Source organism: Leuciscus leuciscus (genome assembly GCF_965113295.1).
Source record: "Leuciscus leuciscus genome assembly, chromosome: 23".
Classification (NCBI taxonomy): domain Eukaryota; kingdom Metazoa; phylum Chordata; class Actinopteri; order Cypriniformes; family Leuciscidae; genus Leuciscus; species Leuciscus leuciscus.
The window spans coordinates 31,424,084-31,440,786 of record NC_138747.1 but is presented as its reverse complement, the minus strand read 5'-3'; positions in this window follow the sequence as shown (position 1 = coordinate 31,440,786).

The following is a 16,703-nucleotide window of genomic DNA, read 5'->3' as shown; positions in this document are numbered from 1 at the left end:
TCTTTTTTCTTTCTTTCTTTCTTTCTTTCTTTCTTTCTTTCTTTCTTTCTTTCAACTAATCCACCTTTCTTTTTTCTTTCTTTCTTTCTTGCTTTCTTTCTTTCTTTCTAATCCACAATTCTTTCTTTCGTTCATTCTTTCTAATCCACAATTCTATATTTCTTTCTTTCTTTATTTATTTCTTTCTTTCTTTCTAACTAATCTTTCTTTCTTTCTAACTATTCCACCATTCTTTCTTTCTTCCTTTCAACTAATCAGTCTTTCTTTCTTTCTTTCTTTCTTTTTCTTTCTAATCCACAATTCTTTCTTTCTTTCTTTCTTTCTTTCTTTCTTTCTTTCTTTCTTTCTTTCTTTCTCTTTATAAGCCACAATTCTTTCTTTTCTTTCTAATCCACAATTCTTTCTTTCTTTCTTTCTTTCTTTCTTTCTTTCTAAATAATCTTTCTTTCTTTCTAACTAATCTTTCTTTTCTTTCTTTCTTTCTTTCTTTCTTTCTTTATCTTTCTTTCTTTCTGTCTTTCTTTCTTTCTTTCTTTCTTTCTTTCTTTCTTACTAATCTTTCTTTCTAACTAGCCCATATTTCTTTCTTTCTTTTTAACTAGTCTTTCTAGCCCATATTTCTTTCTTTCTTTCTTTCTTTCTTTCTTTCTTTCTTTCTTTCTTTCTTTCTTTCTTTCTTTCTTTCCTTCCTTCCTTCCTTCCTTCCTTCCAACTAATCAGTCTTTCTTTCTTTCTTTCTTTCTTTCTTTCTTTCTTTCTTTCTTTCTAACTAATCTTTCTTTCTTTCTAACTAATCCACCATTCTTTCTTTCTTCCTTTCAACTAATTAGTCTTTCTTTCTTTCTTTTTCTTTCTAATCCACAATTCTTTCTTTCTTTCTTTCTTTCTTTCTTTCTTTCTTTCTTTCTTTCTTTCTTTATAATCCACAATTCTTTCTTTCTTTCTTTCTAATCCACTATTCTTTCTTTCTTTCTTTCTAATCCACTTTTCTTTCTTTCTTTCTTTCTTTCTTTCTTTCTTTCTTTCTTTCTTTCTTTCTTTTTTTTGCTTTCTTGCTTTCTAACTAATCTGTCTTTCTTTTTAACTAATCTTTCTTTTAATCTATCTTTCTAACTAATCTATCTTTTTCTTTCTAACTAATATTTTTTCTTTCTTTCTAACTAATTTATCAATCAAAATTTAAACTACTTTAAACTTCAAACTACTTTTAACTTTTTCAAACTCTCTTGTCCGGCTTTCTCAAGCCAACTTAAAGTTTGTCTCAAACTTTTTTTCTAGTTTAATACTGTGAAGCTGCTTTGATACAATCTGTATTGTGAAAAGCGCTATACAAATAAACTTGACTTGACTTGACTTGACTTCTCCTGGAAGGGCGCGCGCGCACCCGTAGACCAGAGCGAGAGAGCGAAAGCAGTACGCCCATCAAAGTGCTGTGCTCGGCTTTAGGGAAGTCATCAACGGAGTTGTGCAAGTGTTCTTGGTTGTTCCCTGCATTTCGACAATGACTGTTTTATAAACAAGGCCCAGTTCGAATTTGTGAAATTTGCTTGTTGGTAATAAACATTTAAACTGTTATCCATTGTATTTTATGTTGTTGGGTATCACAAAACGGAATATAATACGAAAAGTAGGTACTATCTTACAGCGGTTTGCAACGATTCTCCTTTTCCCCACAATGCATTGCATTACGTCACGTTGGGGAGAGAATTTACCAAAGCCCGCCTTGAGAGCATTGAGAGTGACTAGAAGTAGACGAGAGTATTCAGATAGCGCAGATTATAGATAAATAGATAAATACATAGATATAGATAGATAGATAGACTAGATATATAGATAGACAGGCAGACAGACAGATAGATAGATAGATAGATAGATAGATAGATAGGCTAGTTAGAGAGAGATAGGCAGACAGACAGATAGATAGATAGATAGATAGATAGATAGGCTAGTTAGAGAGAGATAGGCAGACAGCCAGATAGCATAACGTTAGCATAGATAGCTAGCAGCTAGATAGATAAATAGATAGAAATATATAGTAGGTAGATTGATAATGGTGAACTACTGTGTTTGTGCTGGGTGTAAAAACTCGACCAGCGATCAAAACGCACTCACTTCCCTACAGCACAAGCTTTCCAACGCAGTTTCCATGGGACGGCACCGCCCACACAAGCACCTGCCAAACACAGCGACAGACACGCGGCGGCTACGTTTGCAACAACATTTTCACCGGAGGAAGAGATAAACGCTTAGAAACGCCCATATAGCTAGCATGATGCCTTCTATTTCTAGATGACAAAGACAAAGTTTACCAGTACTACGACACTATGACAAAGGTTAGCGGTACTTATCTGAACTAACGTCGTGATCACTGCCACTAGATATAAAGAAAACGTTGATTTTTCACTCGGTGCTATTCAATGACAGTAAAAAAAATAGATATGTGTCGTTATTGTGCACTGCTGCTCGTAGACTGCTCCAGTGCTCATTGCTCCGTTGCTAAATGATAGCAACTCACCAGGACACTTCACCAACTCTCCACTCATTCTCCATAGTTCTAATACAGGCTGAGGCAGTGTGTGTGTGTGTGTGTGTGTGTGTGTGTGTGTGTGTGTGTGTGTGTGTGTGTGTGTGTGTGTGTGTGTGTGTGTGTGTGTGTGTGTGTGTGTGTGTGTGTGTGTGTACGTGTGCTTGCGTGCAGGCAGGCGAGCCTGCGAAATGATTCGGGGTCAGAGAGAGAAGCGGTAGGATGTGTGTTTGGACGAAAGACTGAAAACTCTGAAATTATCGTACATTATGGGATTTTTTTCATTATTGATCGTACATCGTACAGAGGTCAAAATTATCGTACAAATACGATAATTATCGTACATCTGGCAACACTGGGCTGAGGCTACCTTTCCTCCACTTCTCCCCAACGTGACGTCATCACCGAATTGTGTAAAAAAGAGCGTTAATACCAAAAACGTAAAAAACTGGTCTTTAAGAATTTTTTTTTGACATTTTAAAAATGATATACATATCTTGAGTGATTTATGTACCCATTAATCGACAGTGTTGGTTAACCTGCAGCATGGGCTTTAAGGACGGAGCAGTCCCAACTAATACTCTATGGGCCCTATTTTAACGATCTGAAACGCAAGTATCAAACGCGAAACGTAAGTAACTTTGTGGGCGGATCTCGGGCGCTGTTGCTATTATACCGGCGGGATAAATGACTCTTGCGCCCGACGCAAATCTAAAATGTGTTGGTCTGAAGTAGCTACATTACTCATAGGTGTGGTTTTGGCGTAACGTGAAATAAACCAATCAGAGCGTCATCTCACATTCCCTTTAAAGAAGCATTATGCAGCTTTGCCGATTTCTTCGCTGTTTTCTCGCTTTTTGCTCGCGGGTTTCTCTTTAGAGCTCCCCCTACAGCTTCGGAATAAATATTTGACAACACTGTCGTCAAAACTCGTTGGCGACTCGCCCCCCTACCATCTTCTCCTGCTGGTCCTGAGCATTAGTTTTCAAAGAAGACGGCAAACGCACGGAGCCATGTCCACTGAGGTATGTATGATGCACAGAAGGCCAGCATATAAATGTTTAGATAGTGTATGTGTGCAGTGCCGTAAAGCAATTCGTTACATCGCGAGACCTGATACCACGCGATACTTTCTGACGCTGCGGCCGGCGTGCCAAAGTTGCCGACGCTGCGGCCCAAAGTTGCAAGTGTGGTTTTTCCGCTCACAGGCACTCGGGGGGTGCGAGAAGACCACCATTCAACCCGAAAACAGTCATATAACCATTCCAATGACTCCGAAGCTGTTCGGTTAAGATAAAAAAGTTACTTAGAGCACCTTTAAAGGCACACTGTGTAGAAATTGTGTTTTTGTCAAACAGCGACCCCTAGAGTCGCTGTGGAATACTTGCACTGTCGTAAATACCCCTCCACCTCCCCCTCCTCCCACCCTGTACACCGGTACCTGCGTCGGGCATGGAACAGGCACAGATAGACTCCGAAGACATGATTATTGCAATTTATCATAATAGTTTGCAAATTGTGCTCTATTTACAACCTCTACGTTAGGCTTATTTATGTCCTGATAATTATGTGAGATATTGAAAACTGTTCTCATGATAATCGCAAGAATCAACGTCAACAGCGTCGTCTGAAATCCCTCAGGACTACGTGATAAATACACCTCACAACACCTGAGTTCAGCTGGCAAACTAGTTCGTGAGGCAAGCTAGGCAATAAAACATAACGCAAAAAACACGTAAGAGAAACGAGTGTTTGTTAGCAAGTCTGTTAACAGCTCTGATAATCGAAAGCTAGCTAGACATATGTGGAAATTATAGGACTGGTCTAATTATCAGCAATGGATGAATGAACAGCATGTAAAAAAATGACATACTACAAGCAAGCGCAACAACATACAAGAATGCAAACAAGTTTACAAATAAGAGATTTATTTACTGGCCACTTCATGCGTTTTCTCAGATCGGATAGCTATCTGATTTATCAAAACAATTCCATTTACACCTGGTCACATAAATGTGTTTTTGCAAAACGGATTTAAATCCGATCTTCAATTCCCGCACTATATGCAGATTTAATGGAGTGCACATCACCGAAAGCAACAGATATGAGCTGCATTTTATTGATCATCAGCTCAAATTTCAAAATCAAAGACCGCAATAAGAGAGAGCAGTAACAGCCCTGGTAAGATCATTTCATTTCTTTACTTTTAATGATGATGATTGTGTGTTAAGCGTCTGCACTTACTTTCACTTTGATTTGCGATAGTTTGCACGTTGGCTTGATGAACAGATGCTCAGCTTCTCATCTGCGGTGATGCGTGTTCCAGTAGCGTCGTCATATCTGGCTATAACATATAGCCTATAACACGCTCTCACACGTTTTTTTTTTTAGCATTTTTGGGAGGAGTACAATTTACATAGGCTATATGTGGTTTCAACAACCCACATAGCAAACAGACTTGGCCCAAATGTGGCCTCATCATGGCATTGCTGGCGTGTTGCCGGCACTGGCATGCATCATGTCAGCCAACTGTGGGCCATGTGTGGCAATGATGGCACTGTATGCATGACGGCAGACAACATTTGGGCCGATTGTGGATGGGAGGTGTGTGGCCCAGATCAATGTAGCGATTATGGGCCACACTTTGTGTACTGGACAATTATAAGTATTTAGGCCGCTACTATATATTCAAGGATTGCCACCCCCCCCCACCACCACCACCACAATTTTTCACGGGAGAAATAAAACAGTTTAAACTGTTGTCCATGGATGGTGCAGTTATCAAAACTACGAAAGAGATGTAATGATTTTAATAATTAATAACAATAATAATATGAATTGACTTATGAGTCAGTGAAAAAAGCTATGTCCAGAAAAAATTATAAATAATTAATAAATATAGCATTTAGTTTTCAGCAGTGTTCACAAAATTCAATAATCATTTAAAAATTCCAAAATCCATTTGACCTGAACAAAATATACATTTTCCTAACATGACAATTGAGTTACATATTTAAAAAAAATTTTTTTTTTATGAATTTCTAATAAAAAACACGTAATTCACATACAAAATAGTCTAAGTTTTACATACTCTTTAGTTTAAGCACCACAAAATCATGTTAAAACTATATATATATATATATATATATATATATATATATATGTAACCCTTTTCATCTGTGTGCTCCCCCAAATGTCTCTGCGTTGTGTTTGGATGATGGTTGAATGAGGAGGACACAAATATCGTTGTCGTCACAGCAGTGAAGCTTATTTATTGGGCTCTTCTGCATCAGCCACTTTTCACAAGGAAAATAGAACTGTTAGTTACTAATATCAAAAATAAAAATGCATACAATATCACAAAACGAAACAATACAGTTCTAGCTGCAGTTATATTAAACCTTCAATAACAGGGGTTCTCAAAGACTGGACAAATAACTTTCCACATATGACAATTAATGTTAAATGTCACATGCATCCAACATACAAAGACTATAACCCAAAATACTCAGATAAATGTTAAACACAATACAATATACAGAAAAATATACCCCATCACATGGAAGGTAAAACCCATTAAATAATATCAGAAATACAAAACCATCCGTCGCAAATAACTGCGCAAATATGTTAGTTAACATCTTTAACAGCAATATATTTATTCAAATAACATGGATTGCCAATATAATTAAAGAAATGTAATAGATGTAACAGAGAACATCTTACCTTTTCACAAGGAAAATAGAACTGAATTAACAACAGCTCCACCCATGTGAAGAAGGGCTCACTCACACAGTGAAACACTCATAGAACACAGCGCCCCCCTAAGGCTGGGAGAAACATATTACATCTTCCCTATATATATATATATATATATATATATATATATATATATATATATATATATATATATATATATATATATATATATATATATATATTCTAAATAACAGTTTATTTAAAAATATGTACAGTTAACTGTGCAGTGAACTATTGTTTATTGTGGTGCGATCTCCACGGTAACAGCAGCTTTCTGGTTGGTGGATGAGGTTCACGTGATGCGTCGTTTGAAATTTCTCCCGCTGAAGGGTGAAGAAGACGTCTGTCAGACAACCGAACCGCTGTTCAGGTAAGTGAAGCTATTTTGTGCCTATTTTTTTTTACAGTCTATATATTGTGTACGACGACCTAACATTAGATGTAATACATACAGCAGATATGCAACCACATGGGTTCTCTTTTGCACTCATGCCGAAACAGATCAAGCCTGCGATGTGTTTACTGCTCTCTTATTTATTTTTTTGTATTTTTATTTAACCTTAACCTCGATTAAAAATCGACCGTGGCAGGTACGAAGATTATTTTGGCAGGTTATGTAATGGCAATCTTTAAAAAATAGAAGAACATCTCTTTTTGGAGCTTTTTTAAATACCTGAATTCAAACTCGGATTTCACCTTGTTCTTTATTGAAGTGAACTTTTGCCTATACGGTAGCTGATTCACTGCCCTGAACTTGAGAACGCGAGTACAGACTGATAGTGTGTGATAGACCGGCCTGCGGGTCATTCAATAGTGCCACATTATAAGCAATCATTTCCTGTATAAAAATTTAACCGAAGCAACCTTATTTTAATTTGTTACCTACATTTATTTACAGTAGGTGGATGAATATTTGTATATGTATTTATTAATTTAGTATTTTGTCTTTTAGCTGCTGTGAGGAAAAAATCGTCTGACACATGCCACTGATCAGGAGATAGAAACAACAATACAAAGATGGCTTCAGCTTGCTCCTATTAGAGATGGAGGAGAGCGCTTGAGTAGGGCTGGGAATCGATTCCAAAAAGAATCGATTCCGAGATGTTGGGAATTGAATCGATTCCATTAAGGGGAATTGACTCCTCTTTAAGATTTTTTTTTTTAACACAAACCGCGGCCTGTTGCCGAATTCATTTTTCAACACAATCACGTCACCTGTAAAGAAATAAAGTTCAGACTAAATAAATGGATCCAGTCGTGACACAGAGTATGGTTTAGGGTAGGACGATTATTTCAGCATTGTGTCAATCAGCGCAATTGACTGACCCAATGAAATCTTTAGAATCGGTTGCTGGGCAGGGTTTGATCTTACTCGTTGTAATTTAGGACAAGAAAAATAAATCTGATTTATTAAATCAATCGACAACAACAATTAATCACACTCACGCGAAGAAAAATGCCTCCAAGGTATTTAACTTTTTTTACGAAAACTTGAAACTGTGGGAACAGTGCTTATGTGTAGATGTGCGCACTTCATAGTGGGCACGCGACCTACAGTAGCCTACAGTGCATTCACAGCGTGAGCAGGAGGAATGGTTACTGTGGGACCAGTGCTTGTAGGGGTGCGAACCATAGACGGTGCGAAAATTATAGTGTGCACGTGACCTACATATGACACAGACAGAAAAGAGCTCTTTTCGTGCTTTATTTGTGTCGCCGTAAAAACAGTGTTTGCAGGTGTGCGTGTAAAAATAGTTTATATGTGTAAAGGCCTAAAAAAAGTGAATATGTGTAAAGGCCCTAAAAAAAAGTTGATATGTGTAAAGGCCCTAAAAAAAAAGTTGATATATGTAAACTAAAGGCCTAAAAAGTTTGTATGTGTAAAGTGTGCATGAGTCTGTTCCTGAACATGCTTTTAGAATTTAACTGGAATTTTAGCTATAGTTTTATGATACTGGATGAAATATATGTACCACAAATAAATAAAAATCGATCTATCCACATACATAAGTGTATGTAGGCTATGTGTGTGTGTGTGTGTGTAGTTAGGTATGTATGTAAAATAGAATCTACCGCATATATGTATATGGTGACCATATTCCTAGTCTTTACACTGTGTTACACTGTGTACACCTGACGCAGGAAGCACGACGTGACAAATCCCAGAAGTAAATGCCTCGTTCTATTTATGACCAAGCAGCACTCGCAATACGTCTAATAGGAAGGACAAATGGATTTGCAGCGGTCGCTTTGTCACGCCCGGTGTAGTGAGTTTCTCGCTGTGTGGCACAGTAAGACGCGACAATGTTAGACATGGTGTTGGTATTAAAAAAGAAAAGAATCGAAAATAACAGTGAGGAATCGATTCTTTTCGATTCCAGAAACAGGAATCGGAATTGGAATCGATTCCAAAAAATCCGGAATCGAACAGCCCTACGCTTGAGGAGAAAAGAGGGGCTGCAGAGCTGTACTTCACTTCCTGAGGACAGTCCTAAATAGCATCACTTTCTCCCTCACACATACAAACATTATTATATGCAAATTTGTTTTAAGTCTTTTTTTTTTATTTGCTCTGTTTGTTGAGAGTAAAATTACATTATAATATGTTTCAATTTCAGTGCTAGATTCATTGATAGATTCATTTAGTTAGAATTGAAAAATGTTGTACATAGTTGGCTGTTCTGGCAACTAAAATAGTGTTCACAAATTCTAGCTGTTTTTTTGTTTTGTTTTTGGCTTGTGCATTACTACAATAAGTAAACTACTGTTTAAGACAGACCAGAACATTTTGAAATTAAATGCACTTTGAGGTGGTAATAAGATGTTAAGCTTTGAATGTACTAAAAAAATAGAAAATAATAATAATTTATTATTATTATTGGCTTGTGCCTATTGTTAAATAAACTATTTTTGAGAATTGAATTTTCTTGTGCCTTATTTGTTCACATAGTTTGGGTGAGATTAGGCTGGGTTATGGCTCAGTTTTGGGGTTTCTGGTTAAAGGGTGGTGTCGATATGGTTAACTTATGGCTGAGAATTGGTACCAATAATAAAACCTGTTTTGGCCCAGTTCAGGGCCAGTTAAAGGTGACTAACTGGCTGAGATTCGGGCCAGTTATGCCCCATGTGTGACCCTTGTCTTTAATCCAGTTCTGGGCCACTCCAGGGCCGTCATTCTTTGCGGTACTTGGGCCGAGGGAAAAGTGATTGTGTGGCCCGGAGCTGGGCCAGAAAAAATGTGCTATGTGGGAACTAGATGCATTTACACTTGTCCAGTTTCGTCTGGAATGCGGCACAGACCTCCTCCTGAAGTGGTTTGAGCGATCGGATTCAAATCCGTCTTGAATGCGTTTCGGAGGGCATTTACACCTGGTCTTTTCACGATCGGATAGCTATCCGATCTGAGAAAACGCATGAAGTGGCCAGGTGTAAACAGCCCCCACGACAAAAACATACGCACGAAAGCCGAAAACAAACGCTGGTTGGCCTCTCACGTCCAAATTTGAGGAAGTGGTGGGGGAAGTGAAGTATGCCGTAAAGCAGTCGAATTTTGTAGTTCTTTTTGTGCTCGGGTTACTACCCGAACCCCGAAGTTACGTAGTGCCAGTAAAAGCGATACAGACCCCGTCAGGCTATGGCAGACGTGTCATTCAACCTATTGTAAGTCGATGTACCATCACAAGGGTCTTGGAAATATATTATGAAGGTTGAAAAGCTACATAGTGTTCCTTTAAGAGCAGGCGCGCTTGTTCCTGTTGAAGATTTTATTATTTAGAAAATAAGTAATTTAACTGTTTTTTGTACACTATTATTTCCTTTCTGTCTGTGTATGTCTTTGGGTGACTTTGGAACCTAAGAGCTGTGTGGTTACAGCAGAGAATTCTATTTCAGTAATGTCACATGGTACAAACTATTTCTCAAAATACCTATAGAATGTATTACCATATTTGGGAGAAGGATGTAGGTATATACGTTTGCTGGACAATCTTTCTGCAGGGGCTCTTTCTGCGGAGAGTCTCTCGGCTTTGTTTGTTAATAAAGTCTAATATTTCTGGTATCGAAAATCTCTGAAGTCATTTCCCTGAAAAGAAATAATTAAACCACAACAAATGGCGACCCCGGCAGGACGTGGCTCAGGAGCTGAAGAAGCCACGAAGGGCTCTCTGGTGACTGACACAGACAACAGTGGCCGCTGTACTTTGAGGTGAGCAGTTTTGCTTTTGAATAAGGTATGTGTTAGTCACCAGTGGCCCGGATGTGGTAAGAAAAAGCTTCTCCAAATTTAAAGAACTTAAAAAGTGATTTTTGATATCAGAAATAATTGCATGCATTGTCTTTGTAAATGTCAAGTAGTGGGGGAGCTCCCGATAGTGTTTGCTAGTACTTGTTTAATCCTGAGTGGATTCTATAATTACTGGGGATGCTGATTTAGCGCTAAGAGTTTTGACGTACGTACGTAAAGTCCTGTGTATGTTCATCAAGAGGGCCTTGAAGGATGATGAGCAAAAAGCATGCACACAGAGGGTTTGAATTTATTGATAAGGATATCAATTATGGACTGTGGGTTCTTGTAAGTGGGCCTTGATGGATACAAGAATAGCATGAACACAGAAGAAGTTAGGTCTTATTTATAGTTACTTGTCAAGTGGGCCTTGATGGATGACAAGCGTACTGATATAAGGATATCAGTTATTGATGTTTTATACCTGTAAGTGGGCATTGATTGATACAGGTGTAGTTTAGCTTATATAGATGGTTGATCTGCAGACATTTGTAAGAGGGCCTTGAAGGATACAAATGAGCATGATTGCAGATTAAGTCAATTTCCGGGTACCTTATTACTCTAATAAGAGTTTACTCAGGGGAATTAAGATCATATATGACTCTTTTCTGTTGAGGGAGTGAAGAGGTATATGAATAAGGTAGTGTAAATAGAGGTTTTAAAAGTGTATTGTTTTTCACTGTTTTAAGGCTGACAGGGAGTGGAGTAAATATTTGTGTGTGAGTGGGCTCTAGATGCTTGTGGTTAAAAATAAGCTCTGTTTCTTGTGGATTTTGACCCCTTGCTGACCTCACAGACTATGATCTGGTGGTGAGGAGCTGTTCACTTGAGGAGAGATAAAGGTATGAAAGTATGAGTTCTGGGGATAAACATCAATAAGCCCCAGGAACAAGTATAAAGAATATTGTATAAAACAAGTTAACATAATAAGATTTATGTTTAATCAATAAATGTAATGATATATTAATAGATGAATACAAATAAGATTGCACGTGCTTAATATATTATATATTATATCTGAAGACGTCTAAAATTTGTATCTCATTATCCCTGAAGACAGAGTGGAAAAAAGTATTCCATTGCAGATTAATAAATTTGTGTTAAGAGAAAAATAACTGGTGCAGTGCTGAAGGTTAACAAGATTGAGTGACCAAGTTTCAAAAGTCATGAATACTTCAGAAGTTGATGAGAGTAAATAATAAGAGGAATTCATTGATGTTCATTGAGAAACTAGATTATTGTGAACACTGCATGCAAATATAGAAGAAAGATTGAAGTCTAATTTTATGATGGGGAAATTATTCAATTGTATTATTCTCAGATCATCAGAGTTATTGCTGATATAGAAAAACAGAACTAGCTTGCTTTTTCCTGCAATGAAGAACTGCTTTACTAATAGAATGGGGGAAATGCTATTGTCAACCAGTGAGATTTTTTATATAAAAAGGAATAGTGAAAAGATGCAGGTTAAAAAGTGGAATGTGATAAAGAACTAATAGCTTATATGTGAAAGTTCAATTTGATTCATGCAGATCTCTGAGTGTTCAAATTGCAGATGGCTTCAGTGTCCTGTGGAAGCAACAAGAGGGCAAAGGGCAAAGACGCAAATGCAGAGAGAAGAACAGAGAGTGGGTGAGGGGTTCTCAGCTCCCCTCCTGAAGTTGACCAATCAAAAAGACTCAGAAAGACTGAATTAATATGGGAAAAGGTGAATCTTTCACTTGAGACTTTTCCTGAGGACAAAGAGAAATCCTGAGATGCAAAACTGGCAGGATCGATAAAAAGCCCAACTAAGAAGAGGCAGAGAAACAACAGAGCCTATTCTCCACTCTGCAATGGCCTTTGAGTGACGGCTGGCAAAACATGCAGAGCGACAGCCAAGCTAAAAACAGCAGAACAGACCCTTACGACACGACAGGTGTGACAAAACTTATGAACACTCTAGAGACTGCTTCAAATTTGGTTAATTATTATATTAACGTTATTCATTCTGATTATTCACTGGTCTCATAGCAATTCTTTATATTCTCTGCTAAACTAACCCTCTCTGCTTTTTCAGTAGGTACAAGTCCAGCTCTATAAGAAAAGAAAATACAGAGAAGTGGGTGCTCAACTCACCAAATAGTTAAAACTGAGGCTGGATTTGAAATAGCGAGGGCTATTAAAGAACCATATAGGGCTAAAAAGCCTGATAGAATTATTCTAGGGCAAAGAAAAAGATAGACACAAAATGTCAAAGAATGATTATTATTTTTGTTTACAAAACCATGATACTGGTCACTCCATCTTGTTTTAATAATTTTCTAGAGATAGATTGGAGAAGGAAAAATAACTCCAAAAGTCCAAAAAAATTATGAAATCAAAAATGCTGTCGAAACTGGGATAATGAGATGGAAATGTTGTTGGCCATGGATCCAAGATTAGGTAGAGATTTCCAATTTTCTTCTTAAAGCAGCTCATGAGCAGAAATAAAAAGAATATGAAAAAGTAGACCAAACAAATGAAAGAAAAAATGCATTTGAGAAATTACAATTGGCTGTCTTACTCTCAACTGCACCATACTAAGGCCTAATATTCTGAAATGTTTAATCTATTAGAGTTTGAAAAAAGAAAAAGAAAAAAGGGTTTATAACAACGGTGTTAAACTAAACATTAAGATCACTGACACTTCTGAATAGTGTTTGCGTAGCTGTGTGTGACGGTGTCCGTCAGACCTTTGGAATTCCACAGCTAAATTTACAAGTTCCGCATATAGAGGACAACCTGAGGAAGAAGAATGTGTGATGGCCAATGAGTGACTGAGTATGAATGAGTGAGAGATGGTGTACACCAAGGCAAATCCATTATTTTGCCTACAGCTGTATCTAAATTTGATATGTGGGCCCACAGGGCATATTCTGCCCAATAATGACCATGGGTGGATTTGGTTAATTTCCTGGTCGAAACTGTAGTGACAATAGAAAATAAAAAATAAAACAGTACTGCATTTTGCGCAGCGCCTAACACATCTGACTTTCCTTTCAGAATATGAAGGAGCATAACACATCTGATTTTCTTTTCAGCATATCATGAAGGAGCTGACGTTTTGTCAAAAGTATGAAATATTGTTGAGTAACTTTTGTCTTTTAGTAAAGTGGGTTGAGTGTTGTCTAAGATGCCTGATAAATAGTGTGCTAACAGTGGGACTCAAAACAATGAGATAACTGAGCTGAATTGACTAATTGTAAAAAGTAATATAGGGGTTAAAGACCCCCGAAAGGGGACAGAACACCACTCAGCCCACATGATCATTTTACAGGTGACAGCAAGAAGGACAATGGGCCAGATGAGCAGATGATTTAATATGTTGTTGTCACTAACTGAACTAACAGAAATAATGAAGGTTTCATTCACAGATGAGAACAGTTCAGTTCCAGGAAGGTTACTAAGACGATTCAAACAAAAAGAACCAGTGACTGCTTTGTCATCTCAGAAAAGGCTTGTGCATTGATCAGCAAACTGACATTTGAGTCCATGCCTCTCAACTTAAAATACACCAAACGACTCCAGTAACCCCCCACAACAGGAAGTGAGGGATCAAGGTCTTGTGCTAGTAACAGCCTCCCTCGCCGTCGAGGGAAAGCCCATTGCAACGGCTCGTAAAGAGTCACCCTGGTGAAACTGAATGATCAACATGAATGCAAAAAGAAGACAAACGACAAGAAGAACTTTAAATGAAAATTTGCAGAATGTGGAAAGCTCACAAAAAGTTGTGCAAAGAAGAGAGAATCAACAGAGATGAGTACAAGTTCAAAGTCAACATCAACCAAACTTTATTTAAAGGTAATGTTAAAGCCCTTGAATATAATAGTAGCAACTTAATAATAACCCCACCAGAAGGAAAAATATTGAATTAAAGAATATTATCAAAAACAACGTAGAAAAGAAATTATAAATGATTTAAAAAGAAACAAAATAATGAATAAGCGACTAATTCAAGTAATTGTCATAGCAAAGTGAGAATTAAGACAAGTCATGAAGGAAAATACAACTAGAACTAAATGACATTAAAAAAATATATATATATATAGATTCATAAATGGTAGGCCTACTCGAATGTAATTTGTCAATACAGGAGTATAAGTAATTAATTTAAGGCTACAGTTGAAAATTAAAGAAAAGATTAACACTGGCTATTAACAAACATTTGATTTCAATTTAAGTTATAAGATTATGATTTGATTCAATATGCTATTGACTAATTTAATGTATTTTAAATGGTGCTAATAGAACGACCACCTCAGTTGTAAGTTGTTCAAATTCAATAACAAACAGGCATTATGAACAATTGATATGGTACCAGAGGGGGGTAAGAATGACAGGTTATTGCACAAAAACATACTTTTGAATATTCTCAATCCAGATGCGCATGGTTTTCACCAAGTGCGCAAGGAGGGAGTAAAGAGGGATTAAGAATAAGGAAAGAATTAAAAGGCTAAATTAAGAATTAAAGGAAAATTAAATAAAAGGCATTTCTGGCAATTTTTGACTGTACACATATGAAATTTGTGCCAAAAATAAAGGTAAAAAAGGAACAGTGACACAAATAGGCCATATATCAGTACCAGAAGGACTAATAAACACCTAATGGATTATATGAGCAAGATAGAGAAAGGTAAAGGCAATGAAATCAGCAGAGGAGGGTCAGGAGAAGTCATTAAATATTCCCAGAGAAGTATTCCTTAGATTTGAAACTCTATCAGAAATAAGTTTAGATAATGGGACAGCAGTCATTCCAGAGAAATTGAAGATTAAAATTATTTGTGTGCAGAAACTTAAATTATAGAAAGGAAGTTTTAAGTTATAATGCTTTATGTTTGAAATGAATAAGATTAAAATTAGATATACAGAAAAATAAATGTACGTACAATGAATATGTAAGATAGTATAAAAAGTTATTTTTGAGAGTTATTTTTTCTAATTATCTAATGAGTTTATTGAATGACTTGTATGAAGTAAATGTAACATTGCTCTTAAAGCTTTCTTAGTTTGAGTGATTACATGTGACATAATTAAGTTTATTCATGATAGTTCATTTAGAAATTAGTAGAAAGGAAGAAAAGGTATTCAGTTAAAGTATGCTTGAACTGAGGAGCTATAATGAGAAGAAGCTGCAACACGTGAGATTAAACATTTTATTTATTGTTTAAATTTGGTAATAAAGTAGACAGAATTTGAAATGTAAAACGTTATAACGAAGCATATTGCGATTGAATGGATAGAAGGTGCACTACAATGTTATGTTTGTTTAATCAACTAAAAATGACTGACTAAAAGATTGATTCTTCAAATTTAAGAATTGATATTCCTTCATAAAAATAAGAAGCGAATAAAAATGAGAGGAAGTAATTTTTCCCCAGCCCTATTTTAAATCAAAGTTGATATGGATTTTGCAAAATAAAAAAGCAAACTAAACCAATGATTCTACTATAATCAGCAGAGATTTATTATAATGATTTGTCTTTATTATAATGAAAACAATTACATGAAAAAAGTAGAATGACTTATGTTTGGAGAAAAATTAGTAAATACGATTGAGTCAAAAAGTTAAGGAAAACTTGATTTAAAGAATTAGGAATGTTTTTTTGAAGTTGCAATATTGAAAGGGGGTTATTATTCTGTTGTGTACTTCCCATATCAAGAAGATAAATAAACTAATATTATTAAGATTGGGTTTATAAACCAAATTGAGATTTACAATCATTGGACGTTGATGGTATGTGTCGAAGAGGATATCTACATTGCAAGAAGAACTTTATAGTATAAGGGATTTTTATGTTTGACATATTATACATAACTGTGACAATAACAGACAATGCTGAACCAATTTCATCAACACACTTGTAACAATGTTTGATGTTTGATTAGGGAGGACTCGAGTCTTTTACTTTCTCCATTGAAAGAAAAACAACTGAAAGAAAGAAAAATGTATGGAGAAAGATGTTTGGCTCGATTGCTCCTCCGGAGTGTGGTGGCATAATTTCAGTCATTGAAAATAAGAATGAGTGATTTAATTTAGTCACTAAGGTAGTATAACGGAGGGGACTGGATTTTGAAACTACACTCTGGAAAACGATAGTGAATGTGGGGCTTAGATAA